This window comes from Neodiprion lecontei, chromosome 2 (genome assembly GCF_021901455.1).
Source record: "Neodiprion lecontei isolate iyNeoLeco1 chromosome 2, iyNeoLeco1.1, whole genome shotgun sequence".
Classification (NCBI taxonomy): domain Eukaryota; kingdom Metazoa; phylum Arthropoda; class Insecta; order Hymenoptera; family Diprionidae; genus Neodiprion; species Neodiprion lecontei.
In genome coordinates this window covers 31,277,549-31,302,016 of record NC_060261.1, presented here as the reverse complement: position 1 = coordinate 31,302,016, position 24,468 = coordinate 31,277,549, and the positions used below count along the sequence as shown (strand labels likewise).

Sequence of the window (24,468 nt, the reverse complement as noted above, 5' to 3'; positions counted from 1 at the left end):
CCATCACAGAACAATATTATTTTCCAAAGTTTGAACAGATTGCATCACTCAGCAGAGGAAAGAATTGTAAAATACGATTTATCGTACTTGACGGAGGTTTGATATTGGAAGATAACAATTCACCAAGATTATTACACGATTTTATTATTTTTCAAGTGGATTTTCGTCGCGGGACAGAATAAAATTATGAGTATAAAAACCTGGCATGATTGTCGAATGATAATCAGAATTGTCTATATATTATATGAAACAAAACGAAATCTGATTAATTACGAATTTTTAAAACCGAAAATACGAGTTTTACAAGCAACAAAACAGGTTCCGTGAACAAAGTAGAAGAAATCTTAGAAATTCTTAAACGATCATTGTTTGAACTGAATATTTTATTTGTTAGTAAGAAAATGGTAAAAAAATTACATGACAAAATTCAATCATATCCATATATCAATAGTTTCCGGGAAGCGTGAGCGTCATTTATGAGGATGAATAATACGAGGAAAGTTCTCGGGTAAGAAAAACGAGGAAAAATATATGAGAGGGGAAAAAAACAGAAAGAGGTAAAAAACGGAAAACGGGAAAATAAGGAGAGAAGAAGATGAGAAAGTGGTAGGAGAAAAAGGGAAAAAATGTGCCCGGCTAAATTACCGTAGTTGGCGTAACGCCTCGTTGCCACGAGTAGATGCGGATGGTATAACAAGGACGTTTTAAGCCTAGAACGTGAAATTCCCGAACCGGAAACTAACACTGACGCAACGTATAGATATAAGTATGCGCAGTCGTACGAGGAGCTTCGCAGACGCAGGCACTGAAAGCCAAATTGAGCAAAATTTACTTTGTCAGACTGACTAAAATTTTTTAGTACAATGGCTGTAAGTAGCTATAATTGTAAATGATACATTTCCTAGATATTACTGCATTACTTATGGATTGCATATCCATTTCTTTAGTTTACTGCATTTTTTCAGTTGATCAATACCTCAATATCAATTTGTAGCAATAGTTTTGGAAAAAATTTACTGCAAGTAACGATAATCGGATAGATTAGTAATATATACAGTAGCGTTTAAAAGTATTTTGACAATATGAAATTCTTCGTCATTTTGATTTATCATTTATCATTTATTTTTCTTTGCTTTAACCTTGTTTTGTAGCTAACGAAATTCACTTATTTTGAATAAAAATGATTGTTCATTTTTGTATTTTATATTTCTTTGCAACTAACTCAATTGCCGTCTTTGTCAAAATACTTTTGAGCATTAGTGTACTTGATTTTGTGGTTACAGCTGGAAACATAATTTTCATTTTTTAGACAACTAGCAATTTTTCTCGGCACACGGTCGGCATGAACGTTATGTACGTACTATATGTACGTATATATGTATTCGGTTAATCCGTACCTAACGAAGAATCGGGTTTGTAAATTGAGTTTAAATCAACACTAATCGGGAAGCGGAAAATAGTACTAATAAAATTGCCGACGACTATTTGTTACTCGGTGCTGAGCTGATTCTGCTGCTGCCGCCGCGAGGTTCCAGTATAATTGTTTTACCCACCATTCGCTGCAAATTGCAAAATTGTATGCAGCTGTGGCTGTAATAGAATATAAAATATATGAATAAAACATGCAAGTCAGCTTGTTTTTCTTCAATTTGGTTTGATCGCGATTTTTTTTTATTTATTTATTTTCCTGTGACTCAAACTCTGAACGTGAAATATCTTGTAATTTTTTAACCGCCAATCGTTATTCCTTTTTACTCTGCGTTCTTCTTCTTTCCCTCAATTTGACGGCGCAATTAAGCGTCAAGTTTTAATTACAATTTTCTACTTACCAACCATCCAGCTTTGCCTCTCGACGATGTACCGTAGAAGGTACTGCGAATTATCTATGGTACACACACACACACATATCTAACATCTAACCGCGGCGTGTTTTTTTTTTTTTTTTACTTTCTATTTGGTTCCCGGCCAACTTCAACCTAACCGACAAGTGCAACACCACCTCACGTACCTCGCGTGGCAAAACTACACGGATACTTAAGACTCACTCGAGGCAAGTTATAGAGTCGCTACAAGTTCCGTTTGCATCAACCTCTTGCAGCTCAGCAAAGACAGGTAAAAACAAGAAAAAAAAGGAAAATCTAAAAATGTGTTCACCGGTCAAAACAAAAATGAGTTTGTCTGAAATACACGTATTCAATGTTCACGTTGATTCGAACCATTGAATAACTGACAAGGATTATTGGTATGAATATTCAAAAACGAAGTTTTAAAAGAAATCGCAAAACATAAATTAGCAGAGAAAAAATAAGAGGAAATAGGAAGCTTGATTGTTTCAATCTCAAAAATTACGATTTAAACGTGCACGGATTAGGAATTATGCATTAAACATAAGTATTAGAAATTTTGACGTATCTTAATTTATAAAATTTGTTCTTGTAAAAGTACGAGTATACATTATAAATAAAAGCTTAAAAGTAAGGCAATTCCAGAGCAAAAGAAAAACAAAAAATAGAATAAAATAAAAACAACAAGAAAGTAGAAGAAAAACGGAAACAGTACGTTAGGAAATTTGTCTGGGATAGTATTGTACGTATAAAGGTTGAGAAGGTGGTTGTAAATTAAGAGATACGCTCATTGAAATTAGTCAACATTTACGTAACTGCACGGCTTTAGAAAATTAAGCGGCGTACAAGGTATACCTACAGCGTACAACCGTAATATATATCACGGCAGACCGCTTTCCAAGATAGTTAAAAAGATTTCTACTTTTCTCTTGAATCTAGAAATTTCTTACTTATACATAAATTTTCCAACAATTTATACGTAGGTGTATGTATATGCATATACGTGCAATTTCTCCTTTACACGGAAACTCCGCGACCGAATGTAAGCTGGAAGAAAAGTTCGCCATAAACCAGGACAAGTTTCGTCGCAAATTACCGTATAAAAGCTACTCTGGCAACAGTACTTCTCATAATTGTAGGTACAGCGTGAGAAAAAAAAAAAAAAAGAAGAAAAAAAAATACGAAGAACGAATCTACCTTTGGAAATTAATTCTCATTCCGACAGAGAATGAACTGCAAAGTTCCTCTTCCTGAATCCCACTCGATGTGCCAGGTATTGAGATAATAATTATTCGACTACCCGATCACCAGCAGAGAAGGCAAAACCGATAATGACTCTATAAAGAGTTGAAGATCTTTCTTTCCACCGAGTAAATCCGACGTGAAAGGAAAATTTTCTCATCCCGCAATATCAAACGACTACACATCGTGTCAACGACCATGTTTATGGGAGTTGTCGGTAGGACTTGAAAATGTTCCAACTCAATGTGTCCCCTTTTGTTTTTCACATTTCAAGCGGATTTACGTCGTCCTCAGGCACTTTTCATTTCCCGTTTGTCCTTCACGGATGCTCGGCTTGTTGCTCCCGCGTGCATACAGTGAGGGTAAAAGCTCCTTGGCCCGTGTGTGGAACAGGAGCTGTTGAACGTCCAGCCGTCATTGCAGTTCGTGTTACCCGGTGTTCTGCAAAAGAGAGAAAACATGTGATAGCTGGTAAATAGGTACGTATCCACTCACCCCGAGGCAATTCTGATTCCATGAAACTCTCAGCCATTATTGACTTCACATTGTTTTTCATTTCTCCTTTACGTCTTCGATGTCGTGCAACTGCCGGTTTTCACTTCACTTTCCACTCTTAAATTTCTAAACTTGAAATAGGATGTTATCCGTCGTTTTTCTCTTTCTATTGTACACGTTAATGGACGAGTGCATTGAATTTTTGGCACATTAAAAACTCTGATGATACTTCGATCGAATTCTAATTAGGTACTCAATGCCACGTGGACGGTTAAATTAATTCAAATAGATTCGAATAACTTTTGAAGTAATGAAGCTGTGCGTACAAAATTGAAGCAATTTTTTAAATGACTCGAAATCATTTCACACGTTTAGGTACATAGAACTGCGCATGATTTCGAGTGAGTTCGAACGACCGTATAAAATCAGGAAACTGAAACGTTCTTATTTACGATCAATATGAAGCAAATCTTTTCCCATTTATAGCGATAGCGATTTACTCGCCGGAAAAACGGCGACTTGTCAATTCTCACAGAAGCATGACCAATTATCTGTGACAAAACAAACTGAAGCAAGTCTCTTTGAGCGTGTAACTTTCGTTGCATCCTGATTTCCATCGTAGATGTTCGAAGAAGTTCCGCTTTCCTGTGCGGAATACGTATTTACCGGCAACCCTTGCTACGAGTAACTCTTATAAAATTTTTTTCGTTTATCTAAGTAGACTCATAAATATATACCAGTCCTTCGTTCGTCTACGACTGAACTCAAATTATCGATAAATTATATCGCTACCTTTTTTTTTCTTTTTTTTTTCTAACGTTAGTTTGAAGCAACAGTTCGGCCAGTTCGTTAAACTTCGAAATTCCTCCAACTACCGACGCCATGCTCATCGTAAATTCATAACCACGGTAAAGAAATGACTCCCTAATCAGGCCTCAACCTTAAGAATGATAAAAAATAATTGAATTTCGATCGAATCGATTATTTTCTCCGGGTTAATCGAGTATGATCGATAATTTTTCCTCACAATCGGTTTTGGTTTTTTTACTTCCACGAACGACACAATACGATATCAATTAATGTAATTAAACTATCGATTATTATCATTGCCCGACTTACCAAGCAGCTACTTGATGTATCGAACGAAAGGTAAGTGAATATTTTCATCGAAACTGTAAAAAACACCAAAAAACTTTTTTCCGTTTCCGCAAACTGCACCGTTTCAAAAAAATACGAAATAATCGATCAATTTTTACCAATTCAATCGAGTCGTGTTCGACAAGTTTAATCGATGAATCGATTACTTTTAGCTCAGTGACCGTCGCTACAGTCAACCTCTAATCGAAGGGCACTCGGGCGTACACACCCTGCAATGTACAATGCACTCGATTCCGCAGCCACAGATCAGGGATGAACTCTGTAGAATTTTGGTAGGCAGCTACACGGTCCGCGGCATTAGGCTGACTTGGTACTTTTGATCGGAGACTGCGGGTAATCCCCCGAATCTACGCTGTACCCACTTCCCTCGGTATCGCAGGACCCGCGAGTGTGATTATGAACGAACACGGGTCCGCCAACAGGCTCACAGACATCCTGCACACCGCTCCCCAAGCCTGGCAGTGTTCACCGCATTGCGAGATTATATCATGGTTTATAGTATGCCGCAGCAAATGTTTAATGGACTGATGCACTGCAACGATGTCGTCTCTGCAGCGGAAATAAGGACTCCGCCTCGCGTTTGTGCTCCAACTTTCGTGTTCTACGGTGAATCCCGCTTGTCAACGATGTTGTCTTTGAAAAAAGCCAGGAAGTGGAAAGAATCTGAAAACCAACCGTCGTTGTACACGCGATATTTATTGGGAGAACGATTAATTGGTACGGAGATTGACACAACGATTGAGGTAGCGAAATAAGTTCCTTCAAATCGTAAAATCGAAGCTAACCGATTTTAACATTATTAAAACAATTTCTGTTCATCGTAAGAAAAAACAATAAACTGTAACTTCACGCCAAGATAGATTGGTGATTGATATAACTTTATACACATGGATTAACATTCCCGGTTTTTACTTACAAACCAATATCGTACATTGTTTGTATAATGTGTAATGAAACAATTATCGTCTTGTTTTGTTAAAAATTTCTCTATGATACACTTGAAATAGATTCTCGCAACATGAAAATACACTTACTAATTATAAAAGTAAAAGTTTGTCAATTAAAACTTTTAATGACTTTGCATGTAAGATTTTTTTAATTCACTGTAGGGAGTCGACTGTAAATATAACTAAGAGGAATAAATCATATCAAATCATTTGTAGAGAAGTAATAAATATTCATGAATGAAACGGGTTGACTTTCATTAAAACTGGAGAAACCATACGTTTTTGGTGTTGAAATGAAATGATGCCATGTGACAAATGTGTAGGCAATTCTTCTGAAATTCGTCAATATTAATTTGTCAATTTCAGATGAAATTCATTGCATACAAAATTTTCTTCTCTTTGGTCCGTCTTTTCGTCTCGCTAATACTTCAACTTTCAGTAATCAGCGCACGTAGTGCAACAGTAGCGGTTGAAAGTTAAGAGTTGTATTATTATATCTTCGCGTATACATGTATGTATGTAACAGTTAAGGTTCACGTCAAGATTTCAAAGTTTCAACACGACAACATCCTTCCACTAACTTTTCGCCGGTAAAGACGTTTCAGTTTTGTAGTTATACCGAGTTTCATCTGTATTCCCGCATCTTCTTTGTTGTTATTTTTGCACCTGAGTTATGGAGGAAAATAGCGGCGGAAAATTTTTACGTGCAAGCTTCTGAGAAAATGATGAAAATTCGTATGAAAAATTGTCGTGCGAACATTTGGATCGGCCTTCGTAACAGTAATTGATTAAAAAAAAAAAATCTGCCAACAAAATTTCACCAGCAGGTCAGACTTTTTGTACAAAATTTCAATATTATTCGAAAAGGTCCGACAAGCGATTACGATTTGGTGATTTTAAGATTCGTTTGTAAAATTTCCAACTTGCAGTTACGTTTTCATAAACGCAGTTACAAATTTGTTTCAAAATTGGTTAATTTAATCGTTCCGTTACTCCAAGCATGCGTGATTAACAACAAAAACATTTATTGCTAGGCTGTTGTATCTTTTGAACAAATGTACAACAAAATCTTGCGGCTTCCATCGTCGTGCAAAAAACTTTGGCACGCTGGCCAGCCACGCCTTTATTTTTCATTCGTATCGTTTGAATGAATTGTTACTTTTTGTTCCCGTTTTAGTTTCACTTGTCGCAATGAAAACTCTGTATCACGTTTTAAAAATGACGGTGAAAACATACGGACAAAAGTTACACGGTGATAATTGTTGAAGGAATCTTGGATGATTTCACAACGATTATACTTTCGAAATCTTGAAAATTATCTCGAGAATCCGCGAGTGCCGTGAAAAATTAATCGAGAAGATTTTGAGTGAAATTCTTTCATTTTAGGTGAATCGTATAGATGTTATTTGTGTTTAATAAATGAATAAATCAGAGGTCCATAAACTTGTTATAAATAAAACTGCGAATATTAATGGTTTATCATCATTCATTCGTCTTTTTATTCATTCACAAGATTAAAATACGCTTTTTCTGTATATAAATGTTCATTTTCAAATTTAATTCGACACTTTTCTCGTAACAAATCTTTTCTTTAAACAATGACAGTTTTTTGTTCGTACTGAGCTTTTACAGGCAGATATTTTAACGACGGATTTTGCCAAGCCGTTGTGCCACGTTTTCGTTACACCGATTTCATTTTCGTGGGTGGCCTTTCACTTTTAACTGATATAAGCTTGCTAAAATTGTTTTATTTTCACTGAAGGTTGGAAAGAAAAAAAAAATTAGGCCAGACTTTATTTAATAAAAAAAAAAAGTTTAGATTCCAAAATCGGATATATTGAGATGTGCAACTAGATTGAAAATTTGGACTACGAAGTATTGATCGGATGTTGATTCTTCGGTGTCTTCTCTCAGAGTGAGAACCGGTGAACAATTCACCCACGCACGCAACTTGTACTTGACTAGTTTTCCTATTTTGTTTTACGTAGTAGGCGCGCTATTTAAACTCTCACGCTCGAAACGAGGTAGAACAAGCCCTGGGACTTGGAATTAGTCGCAAAATATCTCTGAACATTCCTTACAAAAGTAATTTACTTTTGCTTACTGTACAACAATTAATCCACTCGAGTGATCGTATTTTCTATCTCACCTTTATCGACGAAATATTAGGGTCAGAAAATTGAGAAAGAAGATAAAAAAAGAAAGACAAAGTTACTCTCGTAATGAGAAAGTTTAATGAAAAAGAATTCCGGCATTTCACACGCGCAAAAAGTTAAAAGTATTTCAACGTAATTGGCTCGTATTTTTTTTTTTTTTTTTTTTTTATATACGTTACGCACAATAATTGGAAAAGTTACGTACAATTGAATTTCACAGTACCTGATACTCGTACATAGATGACATATTCTAACATTAGTGACGTCACATGATACCGTTTTCAACCTGCTGTGACAATTTCCTTCCACACGGTTTCAGGTGTAAAAAGAGAAAAAAAAATCTCAAATCGTTCCTCCCTAAACTTACCAAACTACAAATTATGATAAAAAGAAAGAAAAAAAAAAAAAAAAACGACGAAACTTCGTTACGAGGCAAGAACATCATTTCTCTGCTTGGTTCACATAAATGTCGAAAAAATTCGGGAAGTTATTCGGTTATAATTCGTCGAAGGAGTTTGATGTTGGTGTGGAAACGCGGAATCGGGAGTAAGTCATTACCAGACTGTGCAGGTAGAGAGTGAGAGAGCAAGGGCTTTGAAGAACACAAATACCGGGTTGGTTATACGTAGAGCAACCGGCTTTGATCCGCAGTCTCATGTCGTCTGGCGTTGCAGACGCCGCGTAGTTTCGCTTCGGCTATACGTAGAAACTTTGGCACTGGATGCCCACTTCTGCAGCAAGAGCACACAACCGATGTGAAGAACAAACTGCTGACTATTTGTCCGCGAACAACCATCCCGAATAAACAAACCCCACAATTTCCCCTTTCTTTCAACGTCCATCCCATAAACCACCCCGATATCCAATTCCACAGTTTCCAAGCACCTATTCTCGCCGATTTAGAGTGCCGCGTATATTCTTCTGCATATATTTCACAACTTCTCGCATTTATGTCTCGATTTCTTTCCAGCCTGCTTTAATTTCTCTACCCAGAAAAGCGAAAAGTAAAGCACAAATAGAAACAAAAAAAAAACAAAAAAAGAACCCTGTTCCACTTGGAAAAATTCATTTTCCACATAATTCAATTCTTCAATTTCACGTTTACAATTTTAATTTTTTGTCTTTTCTCCTTTACATTTCTTAATTCAGCCACTGGACGAATTACGAAATTGGGTCGAATAGGATTCTGTAACATACAATAGGCTACAGGTAAAAAAATTCAAATTTATTATGCTTATCCTCTAGGCGCGAATGAGAAGTAAAGAGGTAAGAGAATTACTGGTCACTTGCCAAGCAACCTTGGCAAATCGATAGACCTGTCATTTAACACTTGTCGAAGTCTTGTGAATTTCTCGTTTTTTTCACGAATTAATTATGTGATATGAAGAAAAAAGTTTAAACTACGGAACCTGTTGCTAATTATAAATTGTAAAACAGACGCAACGACAAAGAGGACCACAAATAATCGACGTACATTTTTATAAAAGTCAAGTTCAAACACTTATAATCGTTAATGTTTACACATTTATTTCAATTTTATTGCTGAATGAATGATGACGAACGAATGTGATTTTGATTGAGAAGATTTAACAAATTCGTTTTAATAAACGAAATTGAAAATGTTATTTACAAATTATCCAACGGATTTTTTCCTTGTTGATTTTTCATAAATTGAAGATAAAATATTAGTTTTAACGCTTAGGATATGATCGTTAATTAAAGGTGATCCCCGTTAATTAACCAGGGTAACACCGGATCAGAATTTTCTTGACGAATGTTTCGTGGTCAAATTATACTTTAGATAAGACGCTTCAATTAGGAGAGAAGAGATAGCGGGATGGAAATTCTTGCGGTGCATATTGCCCGCAGGTGAATGTACATCGCAGAAGATACGAGAAGGGCGACGGCATTCCCTTCAATTCGCATCGGTTGCTGTGCGCGCAAAGAGATAATGTAAAAGTTGGGTTATGCGGCCGTGCTTTTAGCGATTTGAAAAAAATTCACGATAAAACTACGGACTGCAAGTTTGTCACCGGGATGCTCCTTTTATTTCCACTGGATCCTGAATTCCGGGCATTACAGAGTTTTGAATTTATTCCTTCGGCTCCGCCGCATTGCTTCTGCGGCATCCCTGCCGCAACCACCGCAGCTATACCTGCTATCGCTTGCTTCGCTTTACATGCCACGGTTATTACGCCTAACCACTTTTCTACTATTTCGGTTTTTTTTTTTTTTTTTTTTATTACATCTTTTTTTTTGGTTTGTTGTTCGTTCGGCCCTAACTGCGGCAGTCTCTTAATTGGTCGCATTTAATCTTTTCGAGTTAAATCGACTCGACGTTGCATCTGCATGTGAAAATATAATATTATCGCAAAGACAGATTCACCAAAGTCCTAAATATTATAGATACCTAGTTATAATATTGTTCCGCAAAAATTAAATTTTCGGAAAAAGAGTTTGCGGTGATGTTAGTGAAAATAAGGTTTTTTACGGTAATAAAAATCGAAAAATCTCTCGCCTTAATGTTTTTGTGTTCACAGAGTTATTCCTGAAAAAGAAAACATCGCAATGATTTTGATATTCAGAAATACTATCGACCGGACTATAGACGTAAAATGAAAAATTCAACGGTCGCACGCTTGAAGAGAGAAAAAAAATATGAATCTTTGACGATAATCGAACCGTAAATTCAGTAATAAAACCGACTATCAGGTAGTCTGAACTGGTTCGTCGATCCTGTAGACAAGTTTATTCTCATACAATCAGTAAATGTATCAATAAGTTGTATTGTTATCAATATTGAAGAGCGGGAGAGAGAAAAAAAAAAACAAAGAAAAATGAAAGTAAATAAGCAGAAGGAACAAATTGGCGAATTACTCGCGGGGCGTTGGTTTTCATTTATTCTTCTTTCCTCTTTACCCTTCCAACTTTATCCTTTTCTTTTCCATTCTGCTTCACCTTGTCAACGGAGCCATTTTATGCGGCAATTCGCGGAACGTGGTGGGTATATAAATTGCAGAGATTATGGTCAGAGGTCAGCAATCCCTGTGAGCCCAAGAACTGCTCGCTCAATTACGTAATCGTAAGCCCGGAAACAATTCACGAAACGTTGAGATATACATAGATAATACATCAGGCTGTTTCAGAAATCAATAACTTACCATTTTTCACCATGGCATCCCCTATAAATTTTTTTTTAGGTCAAAAGAAAGGTTTTGTCAGAAGATGAGCGTCCTACGTTATGTGGAAGATCGCGCTCCGTCGATTTTTTACTTTTATACATTTTTTAAACTTATGAAGTATCGTGAATAAAATTTTCTTTTATTGCTTACATCAATCTAAATATCAATTTACTTTGCAAAGAAAACCCGCACTTGTGATATTAAGTCTCCAGTTGATGTTTGAGAAGCGTATCCGACGACTTTTTCATTATTAATTCATTCTCATAAAATAGTTACAATTCAATGTGAACTTTCAAATCAAGAGAACAAGATTCACCGTTGATATATCGTTTTATGGATCGTGATCTTTGGCTTGAATATGAATTGAAGTGCTACAGTGTGCTTCTTCGCAAATTCAAAAAAATTTGAACAAAAAGTGAAAAATCAACTGATTGTGAGCGCGATTTTCCACGTAACGTAGAACGCTCACCTTTCTACAGAATCTTTTTTGTAACCAAAGCCAGTGGGAAGGGAAGGCGAAAAGAACAGACAAAGAAGAAAAAGCAGAATTCCACCCTCAGATTGTATGCGGCGTAATTACGCGTCTGCACGCTACAGGATAAGATCCTTCGCCACTGGAAGAACGATGATGCGAAATTCTTGTGATCTGCAAGCTCGTGATTGACGCTTTTTCGCCAATTTTCCCGGCCCTTTTGCGACTCTTGCCGAACTCGAAGGGCGTCCCGTGTTCTTTTCCAGCAACCAGTTCCGAGTTTTTTCCCACCCTTGACTTTTTCATTCTCTTAAATTGATCGAAATAACAATAGTGATTCGCTTACGAGGTTAAAAAATGGACATTACTGATCACGTGGCTCCTGATTTCGTGAACGGCACAGTTATACTGCCGAGCCCTTTTTTCGCGAACAAGTTTTTCTCAGCGTTCGTCGTGTGCAGCTGTATAGACAAGGGAATACGATGAGGGCGTTGTGACGAGGCGTCTTTGAGATCTACGAAAGCAATATCATTCAAAATTTCACCAAGACCGAATATACGAGCGACAGGACGAAAGGTTTAATCACTCTTAAATTTGAGGCGCGACGGGATTCGAGGTCTTTTGAAGTTCGCGACGGTTAATCACCCTACAAAATCTTGAGGAACATCCGTGTTCTCCTGGAAAATCGTATATACCTACCTATATGATAACCCGGTGAATTCTCAAACGAGATCCTGTGAAATCTCGTAAAACCTTTGAAGTATTTGTGTGTGAGATTTACGAGATTCTACAAAATCCTGGCAATATTCAAGCCTATCTTTACGCTGTACTGTAATTAAATTTTCATAACACATTCCGGAAATAATTGTACAGATTCAATTCCGTTGCTTTTGCACAAGAATTTTAACAAATCAGCACGAATTTTCTATGGATCTTGATGATGGTGAAAATGGCATACCTGAAAGGATTCATACGTCTTTCTTTATATCCCATGGGATTTATCGTTATTTATGATTTACATCCGAACGCACGATTCTTTGCATGAAAAAAGCATGCACGTAAACTGGTCGCTATTATATTTATAGAAACACCGTTTTGATCGAGAAATAATTATCCCTACGAAATTCCTGACGTTTATAATATTATTCGTACAACTTTCCCGTTGTGATCATTAAAAATTCCGACTGTAAAAGTGAGAAAAAAAAATCACGCCGAAAGAAAGTATGGTGAGTGATATGATAATGACATCCGCAGGAAGTGGAATTGATTAATTTCCACGTTGAGTTATAAATTGGTGCCTGCATAAATATATACTCGAGTAAATATATACATCAGGTAAACTTTTGCGGAAAAATAAAACTTCCGGGAGACAAAAGTGGGAGGACTGCATTAGCGCATTTACATTTTAGGCATCTAAGGTATACGTCAACTTATTCTTCGCTTTGTCATGCTAAAAACGTTGCTGGGATTTTTACGCTGGCTGTACGCGAGCTTTTACGCTGATATTTCCTTCTCAGGCTCGTCGTCATCGTCGAGGAAAATTGCAAAAATGGATATAAAAATGTCAAACGATATTTTCGCCGGAGAATTCGCCGCCTCGTAAAATAATCAGGGTAAATATAATGAAATTGAATACCGTATGCGCGCATAATATGAGAAGCTTGCGGGGTAAATTTAGTCCGCAGAAGTTATCGTGGGTATGCTTGCAATTTTGATCTTTTATTTTTTTTTTTGTTTTCTTTTACTTGAGATAGAATTTTCACGCGTATTTTGTTTTCACCGCGGTATATAATTACAGCTTTCTGCAGTTTATTCCTATCCGCTGGGGTTGCGGAATCATTAATATTTATCCCTGCGAAACTTACGGGGTGAAGCGTGATGCGCTACCGGAATTACCGACTTTCTTGAAATTCGGACCCTTCTTCGTCCGCGGAGAAAAGTTTATTCGACAATCTCGGTACAGCAAGCGTGTATTATATATATATATATATACATAAGAGGTAAAAATTAATTTCAACATCAAAAAATAACAAGCCGTAGTTTCGAGAGTTTGGAACTCTGCGGGTACGAGATTCGGTTTCAAAATGGCAAGTCATTTGAGTAATTAGCAATTAATAGCAATAAACTGAGTTCGCCACATAGAAAATCATATTATATAGTAAATAATGCAAAGCTCGGAATACTTTCAATGAAATAGAAAAAAGTTGGGGTTAATCATCAGTTTTTATAACGAAATAAATTAGATAACGTAAATTTGAAAAATAGGAGCAGGAATTTCACCGTGGTTTCGGAGTCCCATACGACGATGTAAATTCGTTGGTTTGTGTATATAAAGATATTTATATAAGGGTAGATAGGTATATGAAAAAGGATGACGGGTACAGTCGCGTCGTTTCCGCAAATTAAGCGGGGAATCGCGGCGGACAAAACATTGACGCGGTTACGATAAATCATCGCCGCCGCGCGATGTCGGAATCACTGCTAAACAATAAACATCAGGTCATAATTCAAACGGAATTTTATATACGCGATAGCTGTACCTACGTAAAAATACATCCCCACTCTCCGGGCAAAAATTAATATTTTCAGATCGGGATGCGAGCAACGATAAACAAGCACTGCGCAATTGGGCTCGCTGTCAGTTTTCACTCTTTACACTATTCTGTTTTTTTTTTTTTTATATATATATACATATATTAGAGCTTTATTTACAGCCTTGGTCATCGACATTCACATTTTTCCGAATAAAAATTAATAATATAAATTAAATAAAAATTGAATCCAAAAATCGACTCGAATTTTGGAGTAGAAAAGTATGATTCATATTAAATTCACGACACGTTTCGCCTAAGCTTCAATTTAGGGGCTCTAAAAAGTTGCAAAATTTTCCTCAACCTTCCTGCACCTTTTCCTCGGGGATTCTCCGACCACAAAATTACGGCTTTCATTATTTATCGCGAACTTCAAGGACAATACCGTCGTCGCGTTTTTTTTATTTCATTCACCCGGAAATATCGTCCCTGATGGTTGTTTTTCTTCTCCGCACGTCTCCCATGCACCTGGTGCACTCTTGCATTGGATTATTGTCTCTCGCTTCACCGTATTTCCCGATCCTTTGTATCCTTTATCCCTTCGGACTGACAGGGCATACTAGGCGCAGTTCAGCTGCAAGCTTTCGCCAGCCTGGCGTATAAAGCTCGTTGAATCGGACACGTGACCTGCGGCAGAACGTTCAGCAATAAAAACGGTGATATTGAAGCTTGAAATTCGATTCTTTTTCTTTATTCACGCCCAATTTTCTTCTTTTCGTTTCGTGTTTTAATTTCTTTAGCGGCACGTGAGAAAAAAAAAAAACTAAATGAAAGAAAAAAAACAACTTAGAAATAAGGAAGTGAAAAGCATACCCGCAGCTTCGCGTGTCAACCACAGCGATTTGAGCCTCGTTTATATGGAGGTTCTATACAGATTATGCCTAGGTACATGTACGTCAGGAGACGTCGTTGCAGGAATCACCCTCCCTTCGTAAATGTATATGCATATCATGCGATATGGATGAGGGCGCCAGCTTGTCACAACTAATTGCTAATCACGGTAAATTTACATAACCGTGTACATGCCGCATGCACGCTTGTAAGTAGGGGGAAAGCCTCCGTTAAAGATTACACCGAATTTCAATCGACCCAGCTTTGAAAGCTGCGACACCGCCAACAAACGAGAGAAGGGAAAATTTACTTTAGGGTGAATTGGAACGACAATCTGAAGCAAAAGCTTGGAAAAGGGGGGGAAACCTTTCCAAAAATCTACAGCGATGTTATTTCGCGCTTGTGATAGTAAACCCGAACGAAACAACATTTCCACTATTTATATAAATAAATGTGAAAATGAGAAAATTCGAACAACGTCGGTTAAGGTATAAACAATTTGAGAGACGAGGTTATAATCAGAACTTTCATGATCATGAAATTCTAGTGTTTTTTATCCGATGCTGATGTTTTTGGCCAATTTTGTTCGCTAAACAGACTCCAATAAATTGTTTGAACAATATTCAGAAAATATGACCTTGTAATGTACTCGTAACAGGCATTATTTTATTCACTTTGGGGATAACTCTTAAACTGTTATTACAGGATTAAATATTCGTTATATTTTTATCAATCAAGCTTCGGATATCTGGGATTAAAATATAAGCATAAAAACATTCGAGTCGGACATGAAAAAAAAACACCCGATTTCACTTACAAGTTTTAACGTTCCAACTATCAAACCTTTTCTCAAATTATTGACACCATTTGCTTGGTGTTGTCATATTTCTGTCACATAGTAGAGATGTCTGATCATTTTTTGAATGCTTTTTTCTCTACTTCCAACTTTTGATTCAGACTACGAACCCCACTCCTCATTATAATGGGTTGGAGTAAGTATTTCTTGCTTTGCGAAATTTACGAATTACCGATTTTCTGTTAATTCTCCGTCACACTATTTTCCATATGTAATTACGACGTGAATAATTCGGCTTACGTTTCGCCGTTGGTTCCTCTGCGAAAAAGATCGCCTTATTTCTGATACACCGACGTCGCTTCATCCAATTTCTAGCCAACGTTTTTTGTATCTTCCGTTTTCGCTGCCTTTCCGTTATCGCACTCGCACCGACTCTCGGGTCCTTCATAATTCTCGCTCTGGTTCATTTGCTCGTTCAATCGTACGTGCATGGCAACCAACAGTTTTTCCCATTCTCCCCCTGACCGAGTTTCCAAAAAGTCAAGGTCTAGACAATTAGTTTCGCTTTGTTTTACACTCGTAGAATTTTTCCTTTGTCTCTGATTTTTCATTCGCATATGCATGTAATAACTACCTGTTCCGTGATAAAATTTTTACCGCCCCTCAAGACCGTCCCTATGTATTATTTTCAACTTAAACCTAATATTAACTATCGGATAAACGTCGCATTACGCGAAACAACATACACAGCTTTGCAGACGATTAATTGCGGCGAAATTATACCCTTGCATCAATGCATCCAGAAAATAGTACAATAGCGCAATTGTACACATTGTACATCATGCAAGCGTAAAGTTATTCCAGAACAAACCGTACGTGCACAATGTATAATGTACAATATACAAATATCACGTTCCGACAGAGCCAGAATACACAAGGAGCGATATGACAGTGTCCCCAGTTGCCGCCGTTGTGTCTATAGAGTCGACAAAAACACGTGTTCAGCCTGCATGGTCCCTGCCCATACAACTTTGTACAAATATAAGCGAGATCTACCTTCTTGTGCTTTTTGGTCAATAACGTGGATTTAAATGTCGTGTGATAAACATTGACACAGGTAAAAGAGAGTAATTCTAAATCCACGTTACCGTCTACGCGAAGTTTCCGTTCATATATAACTTTTGTGTAGAAGGGATCTCCGTTTGAAACTCCAGAGCTTTCGATTTTTTTTTTTTTTTAATTTTCTCCCTCGCAAGTACAAATACGGACTGTCAAAATGCCCGGGATAACAAATGAAAAAGTGGTCAACAGTTTGGAAGCAGTTGAAATTTTGAAAGAGTTTACATTATTTTTTTGGTATTCGTTCTTTTCGTATTGTTTTTGACGAATGATTGGAGAAGGATAGAGATAAGGAGGGAGAAAATGTATTGCGTTAAAATTTTTAAATTTTACTTAACGCTAAACCGTTTGAATCAAGGTTCATCACTCGTAAAACACATTTTTTCTTATAATTCAGCTGGTTCAAAAGTAATATTCACGCTAAGTATGCCACAAATTATCTTCAACGAAGGAGTCAGAATTTTTTAATGCCTAAAATCAATTACTCAATCAATTATTGATATACAAGGTGAGATATATCTACGGTTGAACGACATTGGACTGATTGAAAATATTAGTTACTCGAAAATGGTGATGAAATTCTCGAAAAAATTACAGCGTGTATAATCAGTTTCCAGTTTCAATTCAGAGGGGAAAAGCTAATTCTTCGACTTGGGCAAAATCAGTTTTGAATTAGATTTGCTGCAAGCAAACTTCCTAAAATTGAAAAAACTTTGAACATTACCTTGTTTTTACAGCGATTGATCAGCAATTTTTATTTTATTATCATATATTATTTATTTTCCAAGTATATTGGCATGATCTTCACCGACGCTGAAAGTCGACCTTCCTTAAGTCCAATAAAACCGCACATCTTACGGAGAACAGATTATCTGATAAGCTTATGAAAAAACGAAAAAAAAAAAAAATGTTGGGTGTTGAAACATATGGTCAGGTCACGTTTGCAATAACCTAACACAACTTGGTCGTGGAAATCGGGTGAGGAGAAAAAGTGCTGGGTGTGTTTTTTCTCGGGAAAAAAGAGAAGGCGAAGGAGTAGGAGGAGAAGGAGGAGGTAAAAGCACGGAAAAGCGAGAAAGGGAAAGGAAGAAAAAAGCCCGTCGATCTCGCGATAAGATTCCGTCGTCGTTGGTCGGGTTCTACCGTTCAGAATTAGCGTCCACCTCGGCGCTAATCTCGGTTATACAGAAACGCGGGGTTCACCGGATGGCGAAAAGCGAAGGGTGGAAGGTAAAAGGGTGGAAGATTCTTGACTGGCTGCGATCTCGATTCAACCTGGCGGAGAAACATCCAAGGAAATCATGTCCGTCATGCAGAGATGTCTAATTCCACAGAACGGATCCTCGTAAACTTTACAGCGGCTATTTTCTGTCTAAGGAAAGTGCGTCTATGTTCCCTAAGGTCGTACGGTACTCCTACCCTTACCGACCGAGTAAACTTATCCTTTTACGAAACATGTGGGAATAGTAACACGTGTAAAAAAAACCATACATTTTTTTACGATTTTCCGGATATGAGTAACTTTCCTAAATTTCGCTAGAAAAGAGCGAGGCACCGTAGAAATTTGAAACCTTTCCGTTCGTTTGTTTATTTAATGAAGGAAGAAAAAGGTCGGGTTTGCTTGATCGGTAACAGTAGAAGTATTGCACGACCTTAAAGCTGTTCGCATACTCAATAGATTAAAATAGCGATTGTCCCAAATCCCGATGTTTGTTCGAGGTTTCTTTATCGATCGGTTTACGTAAAGGGAGAGTCGAAAATGCGCTTCGAGAGGTGAAATTTAGAGCCGAGCTTTCCTTAAACATTGTCGGACGAATTGGACTTTCAAGTTTAGTCGAGAAAATTGGCAAATCAATGATTCAAATTATCCAGTTATGGTAGTTATTTTAAATGGTGTCTGACAACGTACCATGGATCACGTTATTCCACTTTCTGGACGAATTGCTCTCGGTTACGGACTGTGGTGAAAATAAAAAGAATAAATAAACGACAAATTACGACCGCCGAAAAATATCTTCGAGAGTATAGACCGAGCGAAGCGGTGGCGGTTTCAGAGTCGTTAGTTTAACAAGCCGAGAGATATACGATTATCCATTTTGCCGGGGCTGGTGCAAACCGTGCAAGCCGTTCAAATGTCACCCCAACGCCGGTAGACCAAGGGTTCGAGGTCAGACCCCGTCGGGATGAACCTTATTTATTTTACGACGGGGAGGATCTACTGTCCTGATGAACGTCGTTGAGTGCCAAATCTCCCCCTGTTTTCTGTCAGTTTAAGTCCTATTATCGTACGTACAAATAACGTGGCAACAAGACTCGAACTCGACTAATAATGCATTACCTATGATTTTCAACAATGTGTATTGGATAAGTTCTCCATTATAAATAAAAAAAGGAACACGCATCCATTACACATTACTTTTTTTATTCGCAATGGAGCACTCACTCGTTACGCGTTACGTTTGTAATTTGTAAGGCTGCACTCATTCATTTCACATTACGGAGTGTAACGTATTTAACGAATGCAGCAGCGTGCTATCAAAGTAATGCATTATTCACAATTCTGATTCGAATACTGGTAATTTGATTATGTATGTACATTTTATTTTATTTTTTTCTACTATTTGGAGACATTGCAATCGCGCGGTTGAATATTTAACGTATAATTGTCACTCGATCGATTCTGGATATCATTTCGAATGTTACTCAAGCCAAGTCAGTCAGTTTTGTGATATTGGCCAAAAATCATAATCAAAGTGATCAGGCACTGACTGACTTTTGCTGGATTGTGGGAGAAGAAAGTGCACTTTTGTAACATTACTACACACCCACTTCGTGCCTAAGACTCTCCCGAAAATTTTCCATTCAAGTTACGAAGTAGTTGAACGTCAGTGCGATTTGAAAACGACGTAAAGTCCTGAAGAAGCTGTAACTAATCTTGGACTGTCCGTGATATCGTAAAAGGCAACACATTACCAGTTTAAAAGTGCGTAACGAAATGGAGAAAACAGTTTTGTACCAAAAGTAAATTTTCAGTTGATAAGTACATACATAGATGGCGGAAATTCATTTCATTAAAAGGCCTAAAGGGGAAGGACCAACCCAAGACGACGTCGATGACGATGAGCTTTCGCAGCGAGTCGAGCTTGGATTCACCGGTAATGGAGTAACCTTGACCCTGTGCTCGTTCCACGAATGAGGAAAGAAAAATAAGGAGATAATAAAAAGATAGAATCGGTGAAAAATCCAAACTTACGAGGTCTTTGAAGTCGGCTAAGTGGGCTGTGTAAGAAAGTTGTGTTAAGAGGATCGAATTAAGAGCGATATCGTTGGGTGAGCTTTATACCGCCGGATACAGTGATCCGATCCTTTTTATTCATTCTTTGCCTCGTTTCGCATCCCTCGATCAATTTTCGTAATATATCATGTACTTTGTACGCTGCACACGCGTGCCTTTACTCTTTGTCACAGTACTCAAACGAAACTTAATCATCCCTGAAACCCAATGGTCCATGCGACGGAGATAAAATTTGCGATTTTCAATATCTCCCTCTCTCTCTCTCTCTCTAATGGTCCGCAACATCCTGTACATTAGAGATAAATATCCACAACTATGACGAACGCGAATCCACGTATCCTGTGGCACAACGATCATTCTCCGGTACAGTCACTGAGGCTTCTCAGCTCTGACGAGCATTATTTTTTCTCCTCAAAAGAAAAAGAAGAAGAAGAACTATACCGACACCGAATCGTTCTGAAACAGTTATCGTTGACAAGTTCGTGACCATTTTATTTGTTGGTAAGTTTTCAATTCATCAAGTTGGAATATTTTATTCGTTAACGACGTTTCGGTCGGGCATCCGCCAACCATGAACAAGAAAAATTTAACAACTATCGGGCTAACATCTTGCTTGAGACATTTGAGTGCGCGACCGAAACGTCGTTAAAAAATAAAATATTTCAACTTGACCTACCACGAGGAAGTGAAAATTTATTTAAAACAATTATCGACATCGGGCATTGATTTACAGACAGGCAAAACCTGGTCGAAGGAATTGTTCTTCATATTTTACACTCCTCTCCGCATCGCTGAAGCGACGCTCCTTTATCGGTACCTCTCTTCCCGGAAACGAAATGAGGAAGGGATGCCGTAAAGGAGCTTTTTCCACAACTCGGTCATGTATACGCCGTACGTAGCTACCTATACAGAATGCAATATTAATCCAAGAAACTCTCGAGGGGGGAATAAGACGAGCGCAGTTTGTGGGTAATAAGAAGCTGTTTTTCCTTCGCCGGATTTCCCGAGGATCGTGCAGACGGTATACATGGCTGCTCGAATCGCAAAACGGATTTGTCTCGACGTAGAGAAAACACGAAGAGGAAAAAAGAAAAGGATAAAAAAAAAAAAAAAAAAACGAACACATCCCTTTCTTCTGCGAATATCTTGAGTGGCTATTCACACGAGTCTGAACAGTCTTTTGCTCCGGCCGGTTATCAATGAAATGTCTTGCTTCGCAAGGAATTGTCAGCACTTTTTTGAGATTTTATGTAAAAATCTTCTCGTTTCGTTTGTTTATTTATTTATTTACATAGTTTTTTGCCTTTGATACTTGACTCGGAGCTAACTTGATAATTAATTACGTAGATTCACGTGTGTTTCTTTTCACAATCAGTCATACCGTGAACGAAATTACTCGAACTCTTTCACACGACTTTTACTAATTTCAGATCACTATCCGACTCGTCGTTTTCCTACAAGCAAGACGTCGGGTATTTTGTGTAATTAGCGCTAATAATTGATTCGAAAAATCGTTGACGAGCATCGAATGGTTTTGACCGCGTTAGAAATAATCGTCTTGTTACAGAACGGAATTATGGTACGACCAATGTTTCAGAATTTATCGGAGTTGTTACTAATTAGGGGTTGTTGCGAAGGTTAAAAATAAATATTTCACGTAGATTAGAGTATAATGATCGGGTTTGAACTTTCATTAGTGGGAGATGTTCGTGCCAAGGCATGTATTTTCAAACTCAATGCTTGTGCGAGAAGAACAAATTTAACAACGGTACATTACAGTAACAAGGAAAATAATACACAGTTTTACAAAAGATTTGCTGCAATAACTATAAACAACATCGTAAAGTATGTACTAAGCCGCGAACTTGTCAGATTGTTTTTTTTTTTTTTTTTTTTTTTTTTTTTTTACCAAAGAAAAATTCTTCAACGGCAAAATTATACTGCAACGGCAACGTCATTAATTTCAGAGCGACGTTACCGCTTACCTCGAGCCTCCGTTTATTTGTTTATTTATTATTGCGTTTAATTTGGGGAAGTAAATTTGTCTTAACTTCCGCTAAAATAAGATTGATTTCGTTTATACGGGTTGCGGGTTTAAGCTCGTAATTAATTGCTTGGGTAGCTATACAATGTTCAGGTCGAGGGCAAAATCCCCCTGACCTTGGTTCCATTTTTCCACATTATAAAGAGGAAGAAAAAGGGAAAATATAACCGAAGCCCTGCAGATTATCACCTGCGACAATATATTTTCCTACAACTCGTAAAGCGGGTATAAATTGACTCGGGAATATTGAGTTACGGCGTAATTTCGCCTCCCTTGCTCGCTCTAAAGCTTCGTACAGCGGCTAATTACCGCGCTACTAGTTATCTTATCGATTAAACGAGAATCTAGACTGCGAAGCTTACGTCGCTACATAAGTAATAATTGCAAGATCGCAGATGCTTTCGGGTAACTCGAAGCGTTGTAATAACCTCGCTCAGTAATAATACTTGATCGCTAATTGTATCCGTTGATTTTGATTTTTTTTTTTTCTCATTTGTCTGCGACGACCAAGTACTCGACATGTTTCGAATGTGGGACAAACTGGAAATGGAATTCTGACATTTGTGAAATATTTAAACGCTTCTAGCCGTATTATACTACATACTTTTTAGATAATTACAAGAATACTTCGGACTGCTATTCACACATTTTTCTTTAACAAAATATCTTGGCACTGATACAACCGTTTTTTTCCACTCAGCCGATTGCTCGCAGAGAGTAAAAATTTCTCGAGACCTGACTGACGTTTCACAAACCAAGCCAAATTTCTTGCAAAACAAACGCCTTACGTATTCAAATTAAAATTTACCTCGATTCAAAATTATACAGTGGTAAATATTTAGGACGAATAATTGTTAACTCTATATTTTAAAAATTCAATCGACACTCTTCTGTTTGCATAATGGTCATGTATATATGACTCAAGATTTAACCGTGTCATTGAAGCTAATCTCGTTACATCCGACTAAAGAACTTTCGCCGATACAGGAATATAATTCAAAATACTTAATTTGAACACTTGTAGTTAACTACGTTAGAGTTATCGGTACGGTATTCGAAGATTATTTCACCAAAAAAATTCAAATGCTTAACCCATTCTGACGAGTAAATATCGCTCTACATTATTCGTAAATAAATTTTTTACCGACCGCCTGACTTATTCGCGATTAACGATGACATGCTTTTTATTAATTAACGAGTTGTGCCATCGGTAAATTATTACGATTGTACTGACGCAATTTTTTCTCTCACCAACTGACGAGCAGAAGAAATAAAATTTGTCTCTGCGAATTTGTAGGGAATAAATTCGTGAATAAACCGAGTTATTTTTGGTTAGAACCGGACGTGTTACAAGAATTTTAGATTTGAGAGTGAAGAGTGAAAAAATAATGAAATAATGTTACTTTTCTGATATCGTTGTTGAACAGGTATTTCCAGTTGAAATTCGGTGTTTGAAAATTTATTACTGGTTCACGCAGACTTTTTCGATCAGGTTTCACGATCAGTCACGCCCTTCAAATCTGTGCTTTGTCACGTTTCTGTTTCGACCGAATTTCCGCCTGACTGTACGTCCCATAAATACTCGAAAATTAACCATTGTTAAAAATTTTTTGCAGTATTTTTTTCAGTTTATATATGTGATCAAGTTTCAGCGCAGTTATTTTTTGAAATCGTCTATAAGCTTCGTATGTCGGCATGAACGTTACAGACGACGACCACAGAACCGAAAATCTTCTATCATTCGTAATTTCAATGTTTCAGATTTCCGAACTTCTTCATTTTCCCACTTTCGGAACTCAAATGTAAAAGTTTGATTTATTTACATCAAGTTTTGCCGGCAAAAAATTCGAAATTTGACTCTTTAGGAACTTTTCAAATGTGGAATTTGTACCCCGCCCCGAAATTAAATACATCGTTTATTCCGAGATCAAGCAGCTCGAGATGTGCGAACGCGCTGAAACTTGCCTGCCTGCTGCAGTTTGATCCGAAAAGCTTATTCTGATTAATCAATGTGACACCAGGACTATGTGCACGAGGAGACAGTATCTGATTTACTGGACCATAAATATCTCTAATCTGTGCGAGTCCGCCTCCTCCGCCTCCTCCGCCTCCGCTTGCTACTCCATGGAGCCCGAGGTTCGCCATCCGTTGCCTGCAGGCTCTCCTCTCCTCTCCCTCCCCCTCCTCCGCCGCCTTTTTCCCGCTCACTTGATTCTCCGAAAGCCATATATCTCAAGCCCGGTAGTTAGCCCGAAGGTACCGGAAGCGAAGCTCCGCCGGAAGTACTCGACGTGCG

The 24,468-nt window shown here is 37.6% G+C and overlaps 1 protein-coding gene and 1 long non-coding RNA gene across 3 annotated transcripts in view; one reads left to right on the top strand and one right to left on the bottom strand.

The window, feature by feature from the left end:
• The window catches only part of LOC107218308 (obscurin), a 203,311-nt gene that overhangs the window by 9,714 nt on the left and 169,129 nt on the right, over window positions 1–24,468 (top strand). Inside the window, exon 1 of one of the 2 annotated variants that reach the window (XM_046731396.1) lies at window positions 3,388–3,565. The exons of the other annotated variant lie outside the window; for it this stretch is intronic. The gene's annotated coding sequence lies outside the window, so the exon portion shown is untranslated. Of the gene's footprint in view, window positions 1–3,387; window positions 3,566–24,468 lie in introns of those variants that run through there. 2 annotated transcript variants of the gene reach the window in all.
• Window positions 14,335–24,468, bottom strand: part of LOC124292892 — a 154,569-nt gene continuing 144,435 nt past the window's right edge. The window contains exon 5 of the long non-coding RNA XR_006902841.1: window positions 14,335–14,714. This is a non-coding gene — a long non-coding RNA (uncharacterized LOC124292892). The remainder of the gene's footprint in view (window positions 14,715–24,468) is intronic.